Source organism: Glycine max, chromosome 5 (genome assembly GCF_000004515.6).
Source record: "Glycine max cultivar Williams 82 chromosome 5, Glycine_max_v4.0, whole genome shotgun sequence".
Lineage (NCBI taxonomy): Eukaryota > Viridiplantae > Streptophyta > Magnoliopsida > Fabales > Fabaceae > Glycine > Glycine max.
In genome coordinates this window covers 9,200,529-9,226,913 of record NC_038241.2, presented here as the reverse complement: position 1 = coordinate 9,226,913, position 26,385 = coordinate 9,200,529, and the positions used below count along the sequence as shown (strand labels likewise).

Here is a 26,385-nt window from a genome sequence, read left to right as displayed (position 1 = left end):
CGAGGCCAGCTGATATTCCATCTTCTTCTGCAGCTCCAGCACCTACTCCAACATCTACTTCTGCAGCTCCTTCAGTTCCAGCTCATGTTGACTCGCAGCGCTTTGAAGCTATGCCTCAAAGTATCCATTAGGGTCAGATTATATTGCTGTAGAGTCTACAGGTGGTAGCTCCTCCAGGATTCATCCTATCAGTGAAGCAGTTTTTAGAGAGGGTAGCCTGGCCTGGGACCCAACCTTCTCTTGATAGGGAAGGTGAAGGTCCCACAGCCCAGGTACCCTAACAGGTATAGGATGCTTCCTCCGAGACCACCTTCATCCTGAAGCAGGGGAAAAATAGGCGAGACCAGAGACTGCTGCCATTCCTGAGAGATCACTAGAGGGCACATCAAAGCTTCCTACTCCAGTAGTAGACCTCTCCTCACCATAGCCTGCAGCTGACCCTTCCACTCCTGTACTTGACATTCCAGAGGATCAGACCACACCAGTCTTGGCACTGAACACCTCTCCTCCAGCTACTCCAGTACTTCACTTGACAGATGAGGAGGATGCTCAGACTTAGGATACACAGGATCTATCTCAGGACTTTTACATTCCTGATTATTTTGCTTTTTGGATAATAATTATAACTATATTGGTTTCAGCACATTGTTTTGAGTAATTTTGGTTTCCGTTTATAATTATATACTTATACTTTTTGTGAATAGTTGGTATGCTTGTTTTGAAGCATATGGAACAGTTTAACTTGACTTTGATGATTATGCAGTGAAACATTTTTACCTTTTTGTGAAAATTGGTGTTATGAATTGATTTTGGATTGAATGCATGATTATGATGGAGTTTGTGTTTCTTTTCATAAGTTTGAGTGAGTATGTATGTTAGACAAAGAAAGAACAAGAATGTGAACATGCAATTAGAATTGTTAGTCAATAGACAGGTTGATTGAGAAAGAAAAGCTTGAACTATAATAGGTGAGAGTGCGATCTTAAACTGTGATTGAACAACTAGCTTTGAGTAATAGTCTTTGCATCAATCTCTGAATTTTAGAATGAAATTTATGAATGAGGACATGATGAAGGCCATGATTGTATATACAAGCCAATTGACCAAAAAGCTTACCTTGAATTATAATTGTATCCTTTGCACCCTTTGTGAACTGAATGATATTTTCAAAATTGAACCTTGAACTTAAATGACTATCTCCAAATACCTTGCTTAGATTCTAGGAGAGCAGATGGTTCAAGACAATTTTCCCCAAATTTGGGGGAATTAACCGGGATGTAAAGTAAAAGGTAAAGCACATCAGCACACATAACAAATAAGTTGTGTTAAAAAAAAAGAGCAATCAAAGAAAATGTGTGTTGTTGTAATAAGGTCAAATGAAAATTAAAATGAAAGGCTAGTGAGTAAGCTAATTGTATTGAAAAGAATATTTGAATAAGTCTAGGATTTGTGCTCTCTTAGAATCTAAGTCTTTGAATCCTAGAAAAACCAATGATTTTTTTTTTGTAGCCAACCTCACTACAAGCCTGTGAAAGTCCTTCTAATTCTGTTTATGCATTTCTGAGTTTATGGCTTGAGATGAAGTTCAAAGATTGGACCTCTTGCTAGTTGTTATTGATTAATAGCTTAAACACTTGTGCTTGAGTAAAACAGTAGCCGTGAGACTGTGGTTTAAGCTACTTTCCTTGATATCTATCTTATGCCTATCTTTATCTAATTGTACATGTTACATTTTATTCTTCTCTTTGAATAACTACATGCTTTGTGAAAGACAAGTGATGAGGGCATTTTTCTTCATTCTTTTATCATGCAATCAATAGTTTTTGTTGCATACACCTTTGTACATAGTCACTACAAATTATTGTCACTTGGGGACCAGTGAGTTGTTCTTTATTTGCTTGAGGACAAGCAAAACTGTAAATTTGGGGGAGTTGTTAGTCGATGAATACGACTAACTTTTGTGTATAAAACCTGTGTAAATTGCATCAAACTCCTCCAATTTATGGTTATTTTGTAGTGTTGTAATTACTTTTTGTTAAAGATGGGTAATAAATACTTAGTACTCCCATTTTGTGTATATAATAATCATTTCCTCTCAACTTCAAGTTAATTAGGCAAGTTTGTGAAGTGCTGATTTTCATCCGCTCGCTAAGCCATTCTGCCAGCTCTGCGAGCCATCCGCTGAGCACAACACTCCATCTATTGAGCGCGAGGAAGAATCTGGAAGAAGGATGAGTTGTGCATGTTCATTGAGCGAGGTGTCATCCAGCTAAGCACACCGCTTGAGTCCATCCGTTGAGCAAGAAGACCTGCGCTAAGCCAAAATTCACTAATGCGAGCTAAGCGGTCCAAATTCGCGCTAAGCGCACAAGCACCAACAAGGCCACCTATTTAAGCCTAAAATCAGAAATGGAGAGGGAGTTTGGGTAATTCTCGAAGTTTTTGCATGTTTAGAGATTTCAAGAGAGAGAAAGGTCCAAGTTCCAGAGAGTTTTGAGAGCTTTTGTTGTGCGAAGACTGGCAGAGAACTGAGCATGAAGAGGAAGTCATCCTGAGAGCATGAGATGAGTCTATGAGTGATTTTGAGGTTCTAGAGGTGGAGGAGACATCCCCACTACTTGTATTTCTTCAATCCTTCATTTTTCTCTTCTCTTTGTTGTAAAGGAAGCTTCCCAGATATGGAAAGCTAAATTCTCTGTTGGTTCTTCCTTGTAGGTACTTGATGTAAATACTTGTATATCTATTTAATGATGTTTTATGTGTTCTCTGTGCTATCAGTACGTCATTTCAGTGTGATTTTTCCTTGATCACATAGATGCATGCTTTGTCAGGATCATTCAATAGTGGAAATAGGTCTGATTCTTAGAACGTGATAGGACGGGGCTAGTTTATCGTATTATCACGAGGGATCGGGGTACGATAAACTAGTTGTTGTATGTTTGTCTGAATGCGGTTCTGGTCAAGTTTAGTCCAACAAGAGGAATATAAGGATGATGCTTGATCAGGATTAGGCTAGACTATCATGAGGAATCAAGGTTTAGCGTTTCAGGAGACACCATAGAACACATGAGCATTGTTAAGTAGAGAATATCTTTATAACATCAGGCACCTAATAGGAAGACCAACGTGTTGTCTACTTGTCTTTACACATCATTACACACGTGCTTTTCCTTTTAATAGTTAGTTTACATACCTGTTCATAGTCCACACATATCTTTTAATACTAGACACCTATTCACTGAATATAGCTTTACCAAGTAACACAAGTTCCCCGAGAGTTTGATACTCGGTTCTTACCGTTTTATACTACTTGCGCAATTCGATGCACTTGCTGGGTTCGAATAGAAACCTTTAGTTTTGGCACTTGTTTTCACACTAATTTTCAATTTGAATTTCAGAACTAAGATTGGTATAAAATAGGCACCAATTATAGAACAATTTCGAGCCAAAACAACAAGCACACTTCCCTTTCACTTTTTTTTCTTGGACACTAATTTTTCTGCCAACTTGTGTGGTTTTTCTTATTTTTTCCTTTTATCCAAATCGCTTGGTTCCTTTTTTATAATTTTTTCTGAGATGTATAGAAAATTTAGTAAAATTTCAGCTCAAAATTCGTACTGATCAATTCTCGGTAATTTATATAAGTTCGTATGTTCAAGCTGCCAGCACCAGCGATTTCAACCTAGAAATCAAGAATAGTGTTTATGTTCCTTAAGGGTTAGATAGTAACAATTTGTGATTGCTTATGCTCAATTATCTTGAATAACACAATTCAAGAGAGCCTAAGACTTATTTTGATTCACAAATCCAGCCACAACTTAGCACCATAACTCAACTTCATCATAGGCATCATGTAGGAAACTTAGAAAAAAAAAGTTCAACAACAAGATTACTTCTAGGAATTGATTTAGAACATGTTATGAACTTAATAACATGCATGAATTAGACTCAAAATTCAAAAGATAGGCTAAGAATGACAAGGATATATGAACAAATGTATCTCGAATTCAATCAACAAAATAAAAATTCAACACAAACTTAGAACATAATGTGACAATTACTATGACTAAACATGACTCTAAGACAACATGGATTAAGTGATTTACACTTACATTTTTGTGTTTTTTTTTCTAATCAATATTTTGGAAGAAAATTTAGATCTAAAGGTTCAGCACATGAATATTATGACTGAAAAATTATAAAACCTAAAATCAACACAAAAACACGATTCAAGAGTAGATCTATAAAATTTGAACCATAGAAATGCAAGAACAAGTGTGGATCTAAGATTGAATCGGTTTATTTTTTTGAATCTACTCTAAATAGAACCAAACCACAAGACAATGGAGGATATACATGGAGAATAAGATGAATAACAAGGAATTAAAGTGAATTTACCAAACAAAAAGATAGAGGAAGCAAAAGAACATCACCTAGATGAAGATGCTCTTGATACCACATGATGTAGCTCCTTGTGGAGCTTGTAAGCCTGGGATCTTCTTCATCAATGGAGTCCTTTGCTTCTTGAAGATTAATGGCAGTGGAATGGAGAAGGAGAAAGATGATTGGAGACGCCACTTCAAAGAGAAGATGAGTCAAGAAAAAGCTCACCACCATAGGAAGCCATGGATAAGAGCTTGAAGGTAGGAGAAAAAAAATGGAGGGAGAAGGAGAGAGGGAGCACGAAATTTTGTGCCTCAAAAGAGATCTGAACTTTGAATTGTAATTCTCAAGTTATCAAAGTTGAAAAAATGCACACACATGACCTCTATTTATAGCCTAAGTGTCACACAAAATTGGAGGGAAATTTGAATTTCTATTCAAATTTCACTTGAATTTGAAATTGAATTTGTGGAGCCAAATTTTGGAGCCAAAAATTCACTAATTATGTTTAGTGAATTTCAGTTATGATTCAGCCCACTAATCCAAGATCAAGTCCAATATTCCCCACTAAGTGTGCTTAGGTGTCATGAGGCATGTAAAGCATGAAGGACATGCACAAAGTGCGACTATATGATGTGACAATGGGGTGTAGCAAGCAAATGCTCACCTCCCCCTCTAAAATTTAATTGGATTAGGCTTCTCCCAATTCAATTAAATTTATTTCCCAACACACACATCAAATATTCACTTAATGCATGTGAAATTATAAAACTACCCCTAATACAAAAACTAGTCTAAGTGCCCTAAAATACAAGGGCTGAAAAATCTTACATTTCTAGGGTACCCTACCTACATTATGGAGCCCTAAATACAAGGACCAAAAATAATGAAATTCTAATCTAATATGTACAAAGATAAGTGAACTCAACCTTGGCCCATGGGCTCAAAAATCTACCCTGAGGTTCATGAGAACCCTAGGGCCTTCTTCAGTAGCTCTAGCCCAATCCTTTTGGAGCCTCTTGCTCATGGCTCTGGTAACTGGTCCCTTCCTAGGGAGGATTGCATCAAAAGTTTCTCTAGTCTTAAACCAACATAATGGAGTTCTACATCTCCTTGCATATAGAGCTTCATATGGAGCCATTCCAATATTGGAGTGAAAACTATTGTTATAGGTAAACTCAAATAGTGGTAAAAATTGATGCTAGATACTTGTTTGTTCTAAAAAATAGGCTCTTAAAAAATCTTTTAGAGATTGGATAATCCTTTCAAATTGTTTGTCTGTTTGAGGATGATATGTTAAACTAAGTTTAACCTTAGTCCTTAGGGCATGTTGCTAACTATCCCAGAACCTAGAGGTGAAATGTGGGTCTCTATAAGAGATTATATTAGAAGTTATACCATGTAATATAATAATCTCTTTGACAAACAACTAAGCTAACTTCTTAAAGAGAATTTGATGTTAGTAGGTAGAAAATGAGCAGATTTAGTCAATTTATCCACAATCACTCATATAGCGTCATGACCAAATAAATTTCTTGGTAAACTTGTGACAAAGTCCATTGAATGTTGTCTCATTTCCCATCTAGAATATCCAAGGATTGTAGTTCTCCTAAAGGTCTTTGATGTTCTACTTTTTCTTTTTGAAACACCAAACAAAATGCCACATATTCTTCCACAACTTTCTTCATTCCTGACCACCAGAACATTTTCTTCAAATCTAGATACATTTTGGTGGCGCCTGGATGAATACTTAGTGTACTCTTATGAGTTTCCTCCAATATCAATTTCCTCATGTCTTAAAAAAAGGTATACTAATGCTTTCTTTGAACATAATAGTTCCACCAGAATCCTTCTTGAATTCTAGTTCCTTACCCTCTTGTCTTGATCTTAGTTTCTCTTGTAGAAATTGATTTGTTTCTTGAACTTCTTTGAATTGTTCTAGAAAGTCACTTGAAATCATTAGCATCCTCATATATAGACTCTTGGATCTAACTTCCACTACCAAGTTCAAAATCTCTAAAACTTTTCATCAACTCCATTTCCTTGACCATCATCATAGTTGCATGTAAAGACTTCTGACTTAATGCATCTATTACCATGTTTGCCTTACCAAGTTGATAGTGTAGTTGAAAGTTGTAATCATTAAGAAACTCCATCCAACTTCATTGTCTCATGTTTAATTCTTTTTTATCAAATAAATATTTTAGACTTTGATGGTCACTAAAGACTTCAAACCTTGCACCATATAAATAGTATCTCCATATCTTCAACGCAAACACCACTACATCTAACTCTAAATCATGTGTTGGGTAATTTGCTTCATGTTGCCTTAGTTGCCTTGAAGCATAAGAAACTATTTTTCCCTCTTGCATTAATACACATCCTAACCCTTTCCCTGAAGCATCACAATACACTTCAAATTTTCTAGTTGGGTCAAATAGTATTAACACTAGATTAAAAGTCAGTCTATTCTTCATTTCTTGCAAACTAGCTTCGCAGGTTTCCTTCCAATCAAAATGCTATCCTTTACGTGTTAGCTTAGTCGAAGGCAATGTTAATTTAGAAAATCATTCAATGAATTTTCTATAATAGCCTGCTAATCCTAGAAAACTATGTATCTATGTGATGGTTGTTAGTTTTTCCCAGTGCAATATAGCTTCAACCTTTGTAGGGTCAATAACAATTCCACCTTGAGATATCACATGTCCTAAGAGTTGTAGTTGTTCTAACCAGAACTCATACTTTGAGAGTTTTTCAAACAATTGTCTTTCCTTTAAAATCTGAAAAACAATTCGTAGATGTTCTTCATAACTATTGGAGTATATCAGAATATCATCAATGAAAACTAACACGAACTTGTCTACAAACTAGTGGAAAATATGATTCATATAATTGATAAAAATGGCAGGAGAATTGGTCTCATCAAAAGACATTACCAAATACACGTAATGATCATATCTTGTTCTAAAAGCAGTCTTTGGAAGATCTTTAGCCTTAACATGAATTTGATGATAGCCAAACTTCAATTCAATTTTGGAAAATACTGTAGCACCCCTTACTGATCCATCAAATCATCAATATGAGGAAAAAGGTATTTATTCTTGATGGGCACCCCTTAATGATCCATCAAATCATCAATATGAGGAAAAGGGTATTTATTCTTGATGGTGATCTAATTAAGCTGATAGTAATCCACACATAACCTCATACTTCCATCCTTCTTCTTAACTAACAAAACAGAGCACCCCATGGAGAAACATTGGGTTTGATAAATTGTTTCCCTAATAGTTCCTCTATTTGCTTTTTCAACTTTGCTAACTCTAAAGATGACATTCTATAGGGAGTTATGGATACAAGTCCTGATCCTGGTACCAAATCTATGGTATATTATATTTCTCTTTTCAGAGGTAATCCAAGGGCACCTTAAGAGTATGTTTGGATGAGGCAATTTAAAATTCTAAAGAATTTAAAATTCTAAGAATTTCAAATGCTTCAATTTGAAATTCTTTCATTTTCCAAATTCTGTGTTTGGATAAAGAAATTAAATTTCTTCATTTTCAAAAATTGTGTTTGGATAAAGAAATTCAATTTCTTCATTTTCTAAATTTCTTATTTTGATAAAATAGTCAAATGCATTATTTTTTAAAATTTTATATTTGAATAAAACATTTTTTTTGAATAAAAAAATAATTTTTTTTTCATTAATAAATTATATGTACTATTTGTGGAGTGTGGTATTCCAATAAATATGTACTATTTTAATCTCTTTCAATTAAAAATATATTAATTCCAATAAATATGTATTATTTTTTGAATAAAAGCTGATTGAGTCTCCCTGTTCTGACTCAATAGTCTAAATGAGCTAAAGACTAACACGTGTAAGTATTTCAAATTGTATGAATTTATAATTTTGTAAAAGGTTTATCACACTACATTCATGCACAAAAGTTGGTAGTGTATGTAATCTAAAGAAGAAACAATATCATACCAAGAGAATCTTTCAGTATTTGAGTCAGCTTGCTATTCCTGCAAGCAAAGTAGCAACAAATCACTAACTATATATACTTTGATTGTCTAGAAAGAAACAATGATGGTACAAAAAACTAGAAGTAGCAAAAGGGTTTCATCTTTGAAGTTAAATTGTTTTTTTAGGTACGCATAACATCTAGCAGCTAGAAGGACATAAATTAAAAATGAAAAATCAACACCAGATTCATACCTGTAAGGCACATGGCACCTTTTTCTCTTCAAAGCATCATCACCTAAAGCTGAAAGGGAAAGATTAATGGCTCTGCCCTCATCAAGTGTTAGTCCTTTGGCTCCAGTTTTAAGCAACTGCTTGCTTCCTCCAAGATCAATCATCCATAATTTACTTACTTCACTTTTGGCTTCCATTGCATCCCCACACCGAAATATGTTTATTCTCATCAAGCTAGATATATGAAGCTAAATAGACAACGTAACTATCAAGCTAAGAAACCCATTAAAATACTTTGAAGTATCTAAGTAAACCTCTAACCCACTAGTGTGACCTACTTGATGCCTCTTTCACATTAGTCCAAGAGGTGGATCTAAATTGTTTGCCCTTGTTGTACCACCATTGGGCTTTTGCATAATCACTAATTTGCACTTCTTAGAGACCCTCAATTTCAATCAATCCCTTTGGATCTGTTTGAATATTGAGATTTCTATAGAAGGGGTTAGTCATTAGTTAGCTAGAGTTTATTATACTATGGAATTCAATCTTTGAAGAGTGAAAAGAAAAAGGGAAAGATGCTACCACTTTGTCATATATTTTTCATGTGGTCTACCAAACTGTCTTGGAGATAAAAAAATCCCTGAGATTGCCCATATAAACTTCCAACATGCTTATTGTAAAAGTAAAAGACGATGCATTATCCAAAGAGGCTTGACGAAAGAGCTCTTCAAGTGCACGCGGAATCATTCTTGGCTCCTCATTTGTACCATACTAAAAACAATTATTACATGCCATAATCATACACTAGCAATGCTAACACATTAAGAAATACTAGTAAGTAATAAGAGTGTTTAGCACATGCACAAATAGCAACACAATGTTTAATTGACTAACCATGGTGAATGTCTTGCCTGTGCCTGTTTGACCATAGGCAAAAGCACACACATTATGCCCGTCCATTGCAGATCTTAGAATAGGCTCAACCTCCACAAAAATATTCTCCGCAGAGGTTCAAACAAGGGCACATGCATGCTTTTTAGTAAAACTTGGAACTATAACCTGATAATTATATGGAAAAACAATCTTTCAAATAGAAGTCAATATATACGGCTACAAAATTATATTGTCCAGAATAGACCTGCTTCTTTCCTCTCACGCCAAGATGTGGTGTTGCTAAAGTTATAAAATTGATTGGCTCCAACCCAACAATCATCCCTTCTCTTGAAAGCTTGTTCCCTGCGAATTTTTTGTCATGTTGTATGCTAGATCACCTGGTTGGTCCTTATCATAGGTATCAGGTGAATAAAGAACAACAATTGTATATCTAGCATATAAGCCTCCCAGAGAATGGGCTAGAAAGGAGATTCTTTTCAAGCTCTTTGTCTTTTTAACAACTTGCAAGACCTGTTTTGATGAAAGGCCATAATCATTCAACATGAAACAATTTGAGAGAAATTCATAGCTATCAGAACTGAAATTGGGCATGCTAACTTTAGATATATAAATTTGTATATCTCGGGACTCACTTCATCAGCTAATCACTTTCCAGCTCCATCAATCTTAATAAATGTCTTAGTGTAAGTATTTGATGAACTTACTACAAACAAAAAATAATTGTTAAGGACTTTAGCCAGACAAATAATTTTACATTCGTGGATGAGGCACTCATGCAATACCCAAGAAAATCTTCACAACATTAAAAATAATATCCTAGGCAGCGTAAGCTTACTTCTTTCCAAATGATACAAATAGACTTTTTCCAGCATTAACTTCAAAGAAAGTGAAAGAACAATTAAGGGTGTTCAGCACAAGAGTGAGAGTTAAGTTTTGCATTTTTACTCAAACTTATAAAGCAGATTATGTTTGAGTTGACTATGGTATCTCAGTCAGTTGCCTCCAACATAGATCATGGAAAAAAATTCACAATTGTTCTCATGCTTTGACCAATTCCATTTTTGTGCACAACACACACAAACATTGTCCATCATATTCAAATAAAAAGATGAAACATTTGAATATTTTCTTAATCAAAATCCAAAAAGTAACGATAACCACTACTAGTCATTTAAAAATACTATACTACCTTTTAAGCTCAATCAAGACAGAAGGATGAAGTGAAAGGAAAATGGTGTTGTGTTACATGAAGAAGGTTGTGGGAGAAGAGAGTGCAATGGGGGCTTTGAATCTCGGTGACGCCAAAACAATGAGGCTTGGCAAGGTGATCCTCATTCTCCTCAAAGCTCTTCCATTGGAACGTTGCCATCGTTAGTTACGAGACGAGAGGGGTATCAAATTATTCCGTTTACCTTACCTTTTCTTTCTCCTAAATGTGGCCTAACCAAACAAGCTTAGAATTAGATAGAGATAGAGGGAAAGAGAAGAGTGGAGTTGTTTCTAGAAGACACTAGAAATGTTGCTGTAGCAATTCGTTATTCAAACCTAGGAACATAATCAATCCCAATTCCCAAATCAAACCCTAATCAAGAAAGAGAGAATTCCCGATAACCTAGGTGAGGGAACAGAGAAAGAGAAAGGAACATCACAAATTAAACCTAAATCAAAACCTAGGGAGAACCCTAATCAAACCCTATGAAAGAGAGATGAATCAGAGAGAGAGAGAGAGATAGTGAGTTTGAGTGAGATGAACCATAGAGCAAGAATGAGCGAGAGAAGGACCATTTGTGAGCAAGAACGAGTGGTCTATGCCAGAGTAGTGAGGGTCGCATGTCTCAGAGAGAGAGGTTCGCCTCCGTGAATGCGAACAAGAATTTTAGAATTTCCTTTCTTTAGACAAGATTTACAATTCCAAAATTTTAGTTAATTAAGAATTATGTATTAAAATACTGAAATTTTAAATTCCTTTCAACAAGACATCCAAACAGGAAATTTTAGGTTGAGAAATTTTAAATCCTCTAAAAAATTACTTTCCCTGTTTTAAATACTGCATCCAAACAGACTCAAGGGAAAACATTAGACTAATCGCAAACTACACGAAAATTATACTAACATAAGAGTTCCCTTTAATTCTAGAGAAGTAAGGATCATGTAAACTTGAGCTTTTTTTTCTGAAGCTGTAAATTGGTTGGCAGTAGCTACTCTTAAATCTTTCGATTCAAAGGTTTTATTAGGATTTGGCTCAAAAACTAAGATCTTTTAATTCAGGAGGACATGATTGGAAGATAATCAATCCATTCCTATCACAATGTCTAGATGAGATAAAGGTAGAAAAATTAAATTTATAGAGAAAATTCTACCTTATATAGAAATACAACAGTTTAAACATGCAACTAAAGTAATGATAGGGACATTTGTAGGAGTATAAATAGTTAAATCATAAGGTAGTGGAGAAAAAGGCAATTTCAAATGTTTCAAAAAATCATGTGATATGAGAATGAGTAGCACCTAAATCATATAGCGCGCTTAAGATATGTCCATTTATGATACATTTATCTTGAAATAGATCATTAGATTGAACAATATAAAGCCAAATATCACATGAAGGGGGTTGGTGTTGATGGATTGGCAAGTGCACCAATGTGTCCCAAGTAGTAAAGTTAAAACAGAAGTCCGAATATCGTATCCATAGAAACTTCGTTTGTACTTAAAGAAAATTGTTTTGAAAAAGGTAATGAGAAAAACAATAATTTAAATTGGTAGAAAATTAAATCAAACAAGAGGAGAAATTAAACAAGAATTTAAATTAATTATTTAAAGACATAAAAGATGAGAAAATCCAATAATATTGTAGAAGGAAATTCAGAATATGAGAATGTTGGAAATTTAGCCTACCAGAGCTACTCCTTGATGTAATGTTAATGATTTTTCTCTATTTATAATTATTCCAATTTACAGCTGCATCTACTAATATACTCTAACTTTGGTCCCCCCAACATGAAAGAACCTAATTTATCTATTTTCTCTTCCAAATCCCTTTACGGAGCTAAAATAGTAAATTGAATTTAGAATAGAGATGTATAACAGGCTAAACAAAAATTAACCTATCCTTAGTGATGACTTTATTTAGATACCCTTTCCTAGTTCTATTAAAAAACAATGTTTCCCAATGCTACCCCTAAAACTTACCATGCAAATGGGTGATCAAGCCACAAGCAATAATATTAAGCACAAGAAAGGATAATGCAAATGTAATATTATAAATAGATAAGAAGAGAAATTATATCAAGAGTGGTTGGCTGCCAAGTTCCCAACAAAGGGGGTTTAGCCTCTCATTGTCATGGACGCTTTACGATTGCATGAGGAGAATATTTAGTAAAGGGGGAAAAGATAAGAAAGAGAATGGAGGGAAGGAATGGCTCCCATTGATTGCTTTTCCTTCTTCTAGCCTTTGCCTTCTACAAGGAATTCTATTTTGTTGGAATTTATGTGTGTCTTCTCCTTCTTCTCTCTTCTTCTTTTATAGGTGTAGATTAGCAGAATTTTGAATTAGTCTGATTTCCTTAATTAGTCTCCTTTCCTTAATTATTCTGTTTTCCATAATTAATCCTTCTTTCCTCAATTAGTCTTATTTCCTTAATTAGCCATTCTTTCCTCAATTAGCTTGCTTTCCTGAGCTTTATTTTACTCACTAAGCTTTATAAATTCATCATTTTTAATATTCTCTACACAAAAACTTAAATGATGTTAATTTAACAAGTATTTGCTCAAAAAGGAAAAATTAGAATAGAAAAATTACAAATTCCTCTATAATTTAACCCCCAAAATATACTCATAATTAGCATTTATCAGTTGGATTGTGATTTTAGAAGTTTTAAAGCCTTTTTGTTCAACAACAAAGTTATCATTTGAAGTATAAGCTTAACAAAATTGATAATAGATTTTTGTAAGACAAATTCATATGATAGAAATAGATTTTGCAAAACAAAATAAGTTTTTCAAAAATTAAATTAAATTCAAACCCTAAGCCAATTTAAAACAGAAGATAAACAAAAAGAATATAAGACACAAAGATTTATATTGGTTTGTCCCTACCACTAAGAATACATTCAATTCTTAGTTAACCTGATGCAATCCTACCCCCAAGGGCATTGGATAAAAGACTCCAAGAAGATTGAGCCAAAGATGAAGGAGAAGGCCCTAAGGTTCTCATGAGCCTTAGGGTAGATTATGGGCTCATAGGCTAAGAATGAGTTCACTTATCTTTGTACATATTAGAATAGGTTTACTTCTTTTGGGCCTTGTATTTTGGCCATTTTAGGTTTGTACAAATTAAGGGCACCCTACCCTACAAGTTAAGGGTACCCTATTCACATAGGGTTTTAGTCTTGTATTTCGTGGCATTTTGAGTAGTCTTTGTTGTAGGGATTTTTTTTGTATTTTCATGTATTTTGGGGGGGGGGGGGGGAGCTTAGCTATTGGATGTGTGTGTGTTCCCTTGGGGGTGAGCTTAGCTATTGGAGGGGTGTAACGAAGCTTCTCAAGGAAGCTTTATTTTGGCATGGGGGTGAGCTTAGCTATTGGAAGGGTGTAACACTAGCTTCTTAAGGAAGCTACCTAGGCTATAAATAGAAGCATGTGTAACACTTGTAGCAACTTTGATGAATGAGAGTCTTATGAGACAAACTTCAAAGTTCAACTTCTCTCCCTCTCTTTCCTTCATTCGCACACCACTTTCTCTCTTTCTCTCTCTCATTTTGTTGCTCCATTGAAGTTTTCTCTCTAAGCTTTTTATCCAAGACACTCTCTTGGTGGTGAAGCTTCTACTTCCATGGCTTATTCCCTAGTGGATGGCGCCTCCTCTCACCTTTTCTCCTTTATCTTCTACTACAACTTCATGGCTAAAAATCACCATTGAAGGACCCCATTGAAGCTCAAAGATCCAGCATCCATAGAAGCTTCTTAAGCAAGCATCCATCAAGTGGTATCAGAGCACAAGAGCTTCATGTAGGTGCTCTTTAAACCTCCGTTAATTTTCAGCTATACCTTCTCCTCCATTGTTGTTTCTGCATTTTTTTTCTCCATCTATTTCCTCACATGTCTTGTGTTGAATGTTGTTAACATGATTCTTTAGAATTTTCACCGATTAAACTTGCTATAGAAGCTAGATTTGATTTTCTATGGTTCAAATTTCTTGTTCTTGTTCTGGAACCATGAATTGTGTTGAGTTTGGGTTCCTTTGAGTTTTGTCTTGCTCTTTTTGTGGCTAAAACCTAAACCATAAAATTCTTACAAAAAAATTAAAGTAGAAGAAAACCTCAAAAATCTAGAGTAACATGCTCACTCATTGTAGTTTTGTCATAGAAGTCATGTCTAGTCATGAAACTTATCACATAAGATTTCTTATGTTGAGCTGAATTTTATTTTCTTGTTTCTTTGTCTAACTCATTTGTTCATGAGTGTATGAAATTTCTTTTAGCCTATTATTTGAGTTGAGTAAAATCTTGCATGTTAATTAGTCTTTAACATGTTCATGAATAATTCTTAGAGAGTCTTTGATTGTGAACCTTTTCTTGAACTTTTAGGTTTCCTTATGATTGTGTCTATTGTGAATTTGAGTTTTGGTGATTGAATTGCTAGCTAAAATTTTGATCCTAAGTGAATGTTGAACTCCTAAAACTGTGGTAAAAAAGCCTAGTGAGTTTAACATACATAGGAAAGTTGAAAGTAAGCCCAAGGCCATCAATATACCATGCTTAAAAAATTCAAAATCTGAAATCGTTGGTGCTGGCAGCTTGAACATACGAACTTGTAAAAATTAATAGGAACCAATCACTGTGAATTTTCAGCTAAAAATTTTACTGAATTTTCTAGACATCTGGAAAACAATTAGAAAAAATGAACCAAGTGATTTGGAAAAAAGGGAAAAATAATAAAAATCATACAAGTTGGAAGAAAAATTAGTGTCCGGGAAGAATAAAAAAAAAGTGAAAGGGAAGTGTGCATGTTGTTTTGGCTCAAAATTTCTTCTATAATTAGTGCTTATTTTATACCATTCTTAGTTCTAAAATTCAAATTGAAAGGTAGTGTGAAAATAGGTGCCAAAAATAGAGGTTTCTTGAGTCTTTTTTTTATAGTTTTTTTACTCTATTCTAGAGCCATTCTAGGTTTCTCTTTGAGTCCTAGCTTGCTTTTATATGTTTTTCATTGCTTTAATTGTTGAATAATCCTTGAAAGTTTTTCTTGTTAAAACTCTATTGGTTTATCTTTCATTTCATTTTTTGTCTTTGGTTATTGCTTGTCTCTTTGTTTCCTTGTTTGTGAATTGCCATATAGGGAATCAGAAAGGAGGATTAGTGCCATCCATTGAAGAATTGAGTCAAGAAGCAAGGGGCCAACCACCTTAAGAGCTATTGGACTAAGAAGCACTCCAAATTGAGTGAAACACCAAAGAGAGAACAGCCACAAAAAATTAAGAGCTTTTTTTTGTAATTTTGTAATTGGTAATTTACTTGTAATTGGACACTTGTGTGTTTACCTTCATTGCTTTCAAATTTTGTAACAAAAAGGCCTTTCATTGGAAGTAAGTTGGAAGCCTCCAATAGGTCACTCCACTTCCATTTGTGTGTAATAATTTTAGGCAATTTTCCCTTAGGATAGTGAGTGTTTGTTGGGAACCTTAAATGTGGTCATCCGAACACTCTTAGGATCCGCCTAGTTTACATTTCTTGCACTTTAATTTCTTGCTTACCTTCATAACTTATTTACTTTACTAGTCACGTCTAGTTTATCTTGTTATTGCATAATACTTTCTTCTTGCTTATCACGCTTATCTTGAGTTCTTTTGAACCCTAGCGTTTACCTGTTTGCAAACCCCCAACAAGAAAGAACCACAACTTAGGAACCAACATGAGTCATCATTCATCTAGTGTTAATGGTGAGGGTACTAGTCATAAGGACCCTCTATCAAGAATATTAGATGAGTTGAGTTCCCTCAGGTTATGGAAAGAAAAACTAGAAAGAAAAGAAAAAGGAAAAGAGAGGGTAGAAATAAATCAAGATGAGAGGGAACAAATAAGGGAAGAAGAATGAAAGAAAATACTAAAAGAGTTAAGAAAAGAAAAACATGTCTCCTATAGTAGTCATGACTCCTGCAAGAGCCTAAGTGAAGAACTTAGTGACTATTATAGAGGAAGGCATAGGTCACATCCTAGACCTCACTCCCATAGGAGAGAAAAGGAAAGAAAGTCTCAAGAGGCTAACATTAACCTCCTATACTTCCATGGGAAGGACAATGTAGAGGTTTATTTAGATTGGGAAATGAAGGTTGAGCAACTATTTGCTTGTCATCATTCAAGTGTGGAAAGGAAGGTTCCTTTGGCTACCCTTAGCTTCCTAGGGTATGCCCTTTATTGGTGGACTTCCCTTGTTAGGGAAAGAAGGATTCATGGGGATCCTCCAATAGAGTATTGGAATGACTTGAAAAGTGCCCTTAGGAAGAGGCACATTCCCTCCTACTACGAAAGAGAGCTTATGGACAAGCTCCAAAGGCTTAGACAAGGGAATATGAGTGTTGAAGAGTATAGGCAACAAATGGAACTACTCCTATTGAGAGCTGGGCTTAGGGAGGGGGAAAGAACAAGTATTGCTAGGTTCCTTAGTGGACTTAATATGAAAGTGAGGGACAAGGTTGAGCTCCTTCCATATAGGGTCCTAGATGACCTAGTCCAACTTTGCATAAGGGTAGAACAACAACTTAAAAGGAAGCCTACTTCAAAATCTTATGGCTCTCACTCTTATCCAAAGAAATGCCAAGGTCAAGGCATCTTAAGGACTGCACCTTCTAAGCCCAAAGATGATAAGAGGGATGAGGAAGAAAAACTAGAAAAACAAAAGAAAAAGAAGGATAGTAAGGCCTTGTCTTCAAAGGCCAAAGGGAAGGAAAAAGAGGAAAAGGATTCCTCGAAGAAGATTGTTAAAAAGGAAAAACATTTTGCAACAAAAGGTGATATCAAAATAGCACTCCTTCTTAAACAATCCTTATACCTTCTTCTATATGTATAAAAAAAACCTCCTTTAGCATTGCCATACCTCTTGAGCTTGAGGTTATTCCTCAAGTAAAAGAGTTATTGAATGAAGGTTTGGTTCATAAGAGCTTAAACCCTTGTGTTTTATTAGTGCCCAAAATAGGTATTATGAGGCACCAAATCCCCATGATAGGTGGTATGGTGAATTTGTTGAGTGGTGCAACCCTCTTTTGTAAAATCACCCATGCATCCAACATCTTCGTGATTCACATACATAGGGACTCATTAGGTAGGTTTGTTCTTATTTTTGGTTTCAATACAAACCTAGGTGCTCATATGGGACACCTTAGGTTTGTCATACTTTTTTGTAGGAGTAATCAACATGAAAATATAGAAAAAGGTATGTTTTATTGCATCATTTTCCTTAATTTTTTAAATAGTGATCAAGGTGTTCCCACAAACCCTAAGAGAATAAAGACCATTCCTGAGTGGTCCACTCCACCAAGTATAAGGGAAATTTGGGGCTTCCATGACTTAAAAAACTTTTACAAAAGGTTTTTCCCATATTTTTCTATACTTGTAGCCCCACTCATTGAGTTGGTGAGGTACCATGTTCCCTCATGGGAATATGCCCTGGCAAGGGGTTTTCAAACCTTACCCTACTCTAACATACCCAACACCACTAATATATATATTTTTTATTCCTTTTATAGGTGTTGAGGGAAGAAGCTCAGAGTTTCAAGAACCTTTGGATTTGAGGTCAAATCCTTTTCAAGGGGGAGGAGATGATGCAATCCTACCCCCCAAGGGCATTGGATCGAAGACTCCAAGAAGATTGGGCAGAGATGCAAGAGAAGGCCCTAGGGTTCTCATGAGCCTTAGGGTAGATTATGGGCCAATGGGCTAAGTATGAGTCCACTTATCTTTGTATATATTAGAATAGGTTTTCCTTCTTTTGGGCCTTGTATTTTGGCCATTTTAGGTTTGTACAAATTAAGGGCACATTACCCTACAAGTTAAGGGTACCTTATTAGTAAGGGTTTTAGCCTTGTATTTCAGGGCATTTTGAGTAGCCTTTGTAGTAGGGACTCTTTTTGTATTTTCATGTATTTGGGGGGGGGGGGTGAGCTTAACTATTGGAGGGGTGTGTGTTCCCTTGGGGGTGGGCTTAGCTATTGGAAAGGTGTAACACTTACTTCCCAAGGAAGCTTCTCAAGGAAGCTTTCTTCCTTCATGTATTTTGGCATGGGGGTGAGCTTAACTATTGGAGGGGTGTAACACTAGCTTCTCAAGGAAGCTTCTCAAGGAAGCTACCTAGGCTATAAATAGAAGCACGTGTAACACTTGTGGCAACTTTGATGAATGAGAATCTTGAGAGACAAACTTCAAAGTTCAACTTCTCTCCCTGTTTTTCCTTCATTCCCATGCCACTTTTTCTCTTTCTCTTTCTCTCTCATTCTCTTCCTCCATTGAAGCTTCCTCTTTAAGCTTCTTATCCAAGACACTCTCTTGGTGGTGAAGTTTCTTCTTCCATGGCTTATTCCCTAGTGGATGGTGCCTCTTCTCACTTCTTCTCCTTTTATCTTCCACTACAACTCCATGGCTAAAAATCACCATTGAAGGACCCCATTGAAGCTCAAAGATCCAACCTCCATAGAAGCTTCTCAAGCAAGCTTCCATCATAATTCCCAAGTTCCACTAACTTGAACAAATTACAAGTATTTTGTCACTGTCACTTTTGGCTCTTACAACTCAAGCTATACACCAAGGTTGACACAACCCTGTATTCTTTGTCCTACCAAGTCACTACTAGCGCTAAACAAATAAAAAGATTTGTAGTTTGTTTGCACAGTGACTAACTCTTACTCGTCTTACAGACAAATATATAATCTACTCACTTAATCTTTTCTCTCAAGGTGTTCAAGGTGTATTGAGAGCTTTTTCAAACTTCACAAGAATGTACAAAGAACTTTTTACAAAAAAAAAATGAATGTTAGGGCATAGGTTTGTGTCCCATGTCTTTAAAGTTTCTGGTATTTATAGTTCTTCATCTTTAAGTGTCCGTAAACAGATATAATTCTTCTCTTGAGCTTACATTTGATGTTTGTGTTCATTAGATCAATTTAATGATTTCATTAAATGCACGTCCTTCTTCATGCTAAAAAGCAACTCTAGTTGTCTTTCATGTTGAACACTATAGCCAAAAACCACTTGCATTGAGTCAGAGCAGGAATGTCACAACAGAGCACTTTTTTTTATGTTGTTTGGCAACTTCAAAATCTTAAACTTCATTTATTCTTCATAGAATTCGAAAGATCCTAGGAGAATTCCTTGTGAAACTGTTTCTGCAAAACGAATCTCAGACACAAAGTATTAAATGAAGTCTTTAATGTTATCTTAAATGTTGCGATAGTGGCACATCTCTGTTATTGTTTGAAAATACAGGAAAAAAATACATGAGTCAAGGTCTGATATAACATATGTCTTTTGACTTAACAATCTCTCTCTCTTTGATGATGCCAAACAAAAACAAACTTAAAAGTTAAAGGCAAACTTATAAGATATATCAGTTAAGAATGAATTAGTCTTATTAGATGCAGAGGAAAATATAGTAGAAATAACACATGCATCATAAGACTTTGAGATAAAGTCTAACAATATTATTGAATGTTGAACAAGTGACCTCAATAACTTAAGGGGGGTGAATTAAGTTTTAAAAAAGTTTCGACTAATAAGTTTTAATCCCTTTTTAAATGATATGTGATAGATTTAGAATGTAGAAGAAGAAGCAGCAATCAATTTAACAACGTTCTTTAAATGTGCAAGACAAAGTAAATTGCAATAAAATAAATGAGATAAGGGAAGAGAGAATTGCAAACTCGATTTATACTGGTTCAACCACTTCCCGTGCCTACATCCAATCCTCAAGTAACCCACTTAAGATTTTTCACTATCCTTGTAAATCCTTTACAATCTTTGAACACACCTTGGGATCCCTCACCCTTGTGTTTGAGTTTCTCACACGCCAAGAGACAAATGATCTCTTGATTACAACTGAGTTTTATAAGATGAACATAATGATTTCTCTCTTTTAGAGTAGATGATACAACTTGAAGTTCCTAGAAGAATTCTCAATAATTTGCAAGAGTTTGACCAAAGATGTTTAGAGAGGTTTTGAAAGTTAAGTTCTCTGAGAATTCTCTTCTTTTCAAAGTAAAGACACACATATATATAGGCTCATTATGCCTGTTCAAAACAGTTTGAAGAGATGTGTCTTTTCAAAAGATTGTCTAAAACTTTTTCACTGGTAATCAATTACATGACACTTGTAATTGATTACACAATCATATCTTTGAAGGGTTGTGAATTTTTCAATAGTTTTTCTAAAATCTCTTCGCTGGTAATCGATTACATGACTTTTGTAATCGATTACACAGATCAAAATTCAAATAACTTTGTGTTGTTGGTTCTTTAGTTCAAAATTTTCAATATGCCATTTTCACAATCTTTCTGGTAATCAATTACTGGTTCAAAAAGAGATTTATGAACTGATTTAACTTTAATAAAAGAATTTTGACAGTAAATATTTTGAGGCCAAAGTATAGCAATCAAATTGAGATTATTTTAACAAATTTATTAAGTCCTTATCTTAGATTTTCCTGATCTTGTTCTTTGACTTGATTCAATCCGTGCTCATCAAGAAAACTTTTGGCATCATCAAAACCTGCATGATATACATTCACACTGAAAACATCTCATTTTATGCATAGAAAGTTTTCACATCAAGATGTGTTTTGTATAAACTAAATAAAATGAATATAGGGGAAAAATAAATAAAATGGATGATCATTAGGTATATCAACTAATTCCCATACTTGATTTCTTTGAAACTGATTTAATTCTTCTTGCATAGCAATAATCCAATGTTTATCGATTATGGCTTCATTTATGTTTTTAGGTTCAATTAAAGAGACAAAAGCCATGTTATTGCATGCATCTGTTGGATCAAGTGGCCTCGGAATAATTAAGAAGGGGGGTTTAATTAATTATTAATGTGTCTTGACTAATTAAAAGTTATCCTTCTTAATATTACTAGATTCAATTAGGCTTTACAACTAAGTTATGAGAAAGTAAAGAACAGAAACAATAACTTAGACAAAAAGTAAAGTGGAAATGAAAAGTACACAGCAGAAATTAAAGAGTGTAGGGAAGAAGAAGACAAACACAAGATTTATACTGGTTTGGCGACAACCTGTGCCTACATCCAGTCCCCAAGCAACCACCGGTTCTTGAGATTTCCAATAACCTTGTAAAATCCTTTACAAGCAAAGATCCACAAGGGATGTACCCTCCCATGTTCCCTTTGAACAACCAAGTGGATGTACGCTCCACTTGAACTGATCCACAAGAGGCGTACCCTCTCTTGTTCTTAGTATCACAACCCAAGTAGATGTACGCTCTACTTGTACCACAAAGGATGTACGCTCCAATGTGTTAAGACAAATAATTCTTAGGCGGTTAGTCCCTTGAATCTTTGTAAGGGGAAACAAAAGATATCTCAGGCGGTTAGTCCTTTGAAATCTTTTGTTTAAAGGGAAAGGGAAGAATCAAAAGAATTCTCAAGCGGTTAGTCCTTTGAATCTTTTGTCAAGAGGGGGAAGGGAGAATCAAAAGAATTCTCAGGCGGTTAGTCTTTTGAATCTTTTGTCAAGAGGAAGAAGGGATGAAAAGATAGCACACTTTTGTTTTCTGTAGAATTTCCACTTGCAAAAAAACAAAGTTTAGAAAGCTTTTTGGCAAAGAAAAAGCAATGGGCAATGGTTAGACAAAGATTGTGTAGAATAATTGTTTGGAAGAATATCATGTGTCTTTTGAATGTGTGCCAAAGTCATGCTTTTATAGACTCTTCATGTCTGGTCAAAGAAACCATTGGAAGAGTAATGACTTTTGAGAAAACCATGTTAAGAGTTATAACTCTTAACTTTTTCTTAAAAAATGTTCACTGGTAATCGATTATCACAAAGGTGTAATCGATTACACAATTCATTTTATGAAAAGTTGTGACTCTTCACAATTGGATTTGAATTCCAATGTTCGGATTCACTTGTAATCGATTACTAATATAGCGTAATCGATTACACTATTTGAAAATCATTTTGGAACATTGTAAGCCATTTGAAAACCAAACTGGTCACTGGTAATCGATTACTGATAAGTGGTAATCGATTACCAGAGAGTAATCACTCTGGTAACTTAGAAAATTTGAGAAAATTCTTTTGTAAAACAAAACTGTGCTATTTGGTTTTTGAAAAAATCTTTTAATACTTATCCTATATGAAGTCTTGACTTGTTGCTTCTTGATTTCTTCTCTTGAATCTTGAATCTTGGATTGGATTCTTAATGCTTGATCTTGAAGTCTTGAATCAAACTTGAATCAATCACTTGGGCTTTTGGTATCATCAAAATTGCTTGGTTCATCATCATGAAACTTGCTTCTACAACATCTTTAAGAGAGTGTCGAGTTGTTACCCCTTTTGAGATGTCACCTATGATATTATCGAGAGGGTGATACCTTGAAGTTCTCCACTCCCTTGGAAAATCCATGTTTATTTGATTTTCTTTGGATTGAGAATCTCTACTATTTCCATCTTCTTTGTCTTTGTGAACTTCTTCATGAATATGCGTATCTTCTAAAGTATTTGTAATATCATCATGTATATCCTTTCTTGGGCTAATAGAGTTAGTCTCATCAAAAGCAACATGAATTGATTCTTCAATAGTCATAGTTCTTTTTATTATATATTCTAAAAGCTTTACTATTCAAAGAATAACCAAGAAATATACCTTCATCCGACTTTGCATCAAACTTTCCCAAGTTGTCTTTTCCATTATTTAACACAAAGCATTTACATCCAAAAATATGAAGATGGGAAATATTTGGTTTTTTCCCCTTATATAGTTCATATGGTGATTTCTTTAAAACAGGTCTAATTAAAGCTTTATTCATTATATAACATGCAGTATTAACAACCTCGACCCAACAGTATTTAGGAAGATTTGTATCATTAAGCATGGTTCTTGCTAATTCTTCTAATGATCTATTTTTCCTTTCAACTACTCCATTTTGTTGAGGGGTTCTAGGTGTAGAAAATTATGTTCTATTCCATTTTCATCACAAAATAATTCAAAGTCTTTATTCTCAAATTCCCCTCCATGATCACTTCTAATGGATGTGTCGCAACCTACCCTTTGGCGGGAGGGCGACGCGAGACTCACTGGTACATCTTCCAAGGAAGGAAAATCCGCGGAGTCGCCACCAACGTTTATTCAAGGAAAATGTCGGAAAAACTGGAAAAGGGGTGATCTACGAACTTTAAGTGTGAAAGGTTCGGGAGTTGTATTTACGCACGGGGAAGGTATTAGCACCCCACGCGTCCGTCACAAAGGACGACAGCCTTTAATCAAGTGTGCAAATATGACTTCAATTTGTTTTATCTTCCTTTTTTTACGCTTTTTTGGTCTTTTTATGCCTTTTATATTTTTTATCTTTTTGTGGTCGACAAGGGGGTTTCCCTTGCTCCTACGTATTCCTCAATTGTGATAAGGAAATCAGACCTACATAGTTCTTTCAGAACTAAACGTTGGTTAAGTTGTTTTTTTTATCTTTTTTGCGAGATATATTTTGATTGAATAAAAGGTCATTTAAGGCGTTGGACCATTAAACGATCTTTCGATTCTTTTGAAAGGAGAGAAAACATTAAGGCATTGGACCATTAATGATCTCTTGGTTTTTTGAAAGAGGTGACAAAGCTATGTGTTGATTTTATGCTTTTAAAAATCCATGTTTAACCAATAAAAGCGAAAAGGACCATTTCAAGGCGTTGGACCTTTAAAAATGGTTTTTAGGTGATGACAAAAGCTTGATTTATGAATTGATTTTAGCCTTAGTTTCACTTTGGTTATTAGTCAATTCGATTAAGAAAGAAAATCCCAAAGAAAAAACGTTCGATTGATTTTTTTTATTATTTTATTTAAAGATATTTTTATTATTATTATATTATTATTTTCCCTCTTTTTGGTTTTAAATGTGGTTATGGCGTGAAAGATTGGTCGGATTTTATTCTAACAAAAATTAAAAGATGTTACAACTCAAATGATCGGTGTAAATTTATTTTATTTTTTATTAGGCGAGAAAATGACTTAAATAAATGACTAAAGCATGTCAAAAGGGGGTACGGAAAGCGAACGAAATAAAAATAAAAGCACGCGAAACAAGTGGGGACCACTAAGGGTACATAGAATGAAATGAAAGGTTCGATTTCGGGAACTTACCGGTTGAAGACCGAAGAACGACGAAGAACGAACGAAGAACGATGAAGAACGATGGAAAATCTTCACGAAATCGCCCATGGAAACGTCTCGGAAGCGTTACAGAAGCGCCTCGGCTTGGATTTTCTTCACGGAAACAATTTTTCTCACTAATTCTATGTGAATCTCAGATACCAGGAGGGTTGAACGAATTTGTTCTGCCCTTCTTCCCCTATTTATAGGGGAAAAGAGGGAGGTGGTTGCCGTCCAGCTCGCCTAGGCGAGCTGGGTTGCTTCCACCAGAAGGCACCGCCTTCTGTTGGAACATCCTGGAAGGCCTAAGTGGGCTTGATTGCTATTTGCAAACCCCTGTTTACTAAATACACCCCCTCTACACTTTTTTACTGATTCTTTTTCTGTAACGTTACAGAACTTTACGAATTACGTAACAATACTTGTTTTCTTTCCGTAATGTCACGAAACCTTACGGATTACGCAATCGTCCCCTCTTTGGCTTCTGGAATGTTACGGAACTTTATGGATTGCGCATTAACGCTTCCTTTGGACTCCCAACATGTCGCGGAACTTCACGGATTGCCTAACGATGAGTTTCAAGTACCTCGAAGTTGTCAAGCGAAGGTTGCATCCCACCAAACAGATGGTCCCCGGACGAAATTAGGGTATCACAGTTGTCCCTTTTTACTTGTCTTTTATTGGAGATAAAAGGGAAGTAAAGATAAGACACTTATTTCGTTCGAGCGGAACATCATTCAGTCGGTCAATATCCCCGCCAGTGGAACCTGTCGTTTAGTAAGAAAAGAAAAGGCATCAGAAGCATCAATAAACTTCAGTGTTTTGAAAACGAAAAGTTGGACAACCACGACACTTCCCTTTGCCATTGCACCCAATCGTCTCTGCCCAGCAGAGAAAAAATCCACGCGTCACTGGACTTGAATGTTTCCGAATGACGAGAGTGAAGAAACCTGCAAAAATTTTGAAAATGATCATCACCGAACGACCAACATCATCCTGATACTGCCGAATTCGTTCCTCTTGGTCGACGAAAGGCGCGGATGACCATAAGGTATCTCCGCATGTCATCGGGCTCGCCGCCTCTGGATGACAAAAGGTGCAGAAGACGATGTTAGTCTCTGCGTGTTATCAGGCATCGAGTCTTACAGATAGCAAAAGCGTGCGGATGACCATAATTTGTCTTCGCGTGCTATTGGACTTGATTGTCTCTGGATAGTGAGAAAAAGGTGCGTGATCATATGGTTTCTCCGCATGTCATCGGGCTCGCCGCCTCTAGATGACAAAAGGTGCAGAATGACCATAATTTGTCTCTGCGTGCCATCGAACTCGATCGTCTCTGGATGGCGAAAAGGTGTGCGGATGACCATAATTTGTCTCCGCATGTCATCGGGCACGCCGCCTCTGGATGACAAAAGGTGTAGAATGACCATAATTTGTCTCTGCGTGTCAACTGTCTCGCTTGCCTCTGGTTGACAAAAGGTGCGGAATGACCATAATTTGTCTTCGCATGTCATCAGGCTCGTCGCCTTTGGATGACAAAAG

The 26,385-nt window shown here is 35.5% G+C and overlaps 1 pseudogene; it reads right to left on the bottom strand.

Annotated features, from left to right (window-relative positions):
* Positions 1-312: 312 nt before the first annotated feature.
* Positions 313-26,385, bottom strand: part of LOC113001651 (kinesin-like protein KIN-14U) — a 68,625-nt pseudogene continuing 42,552 nt past the window's right edge.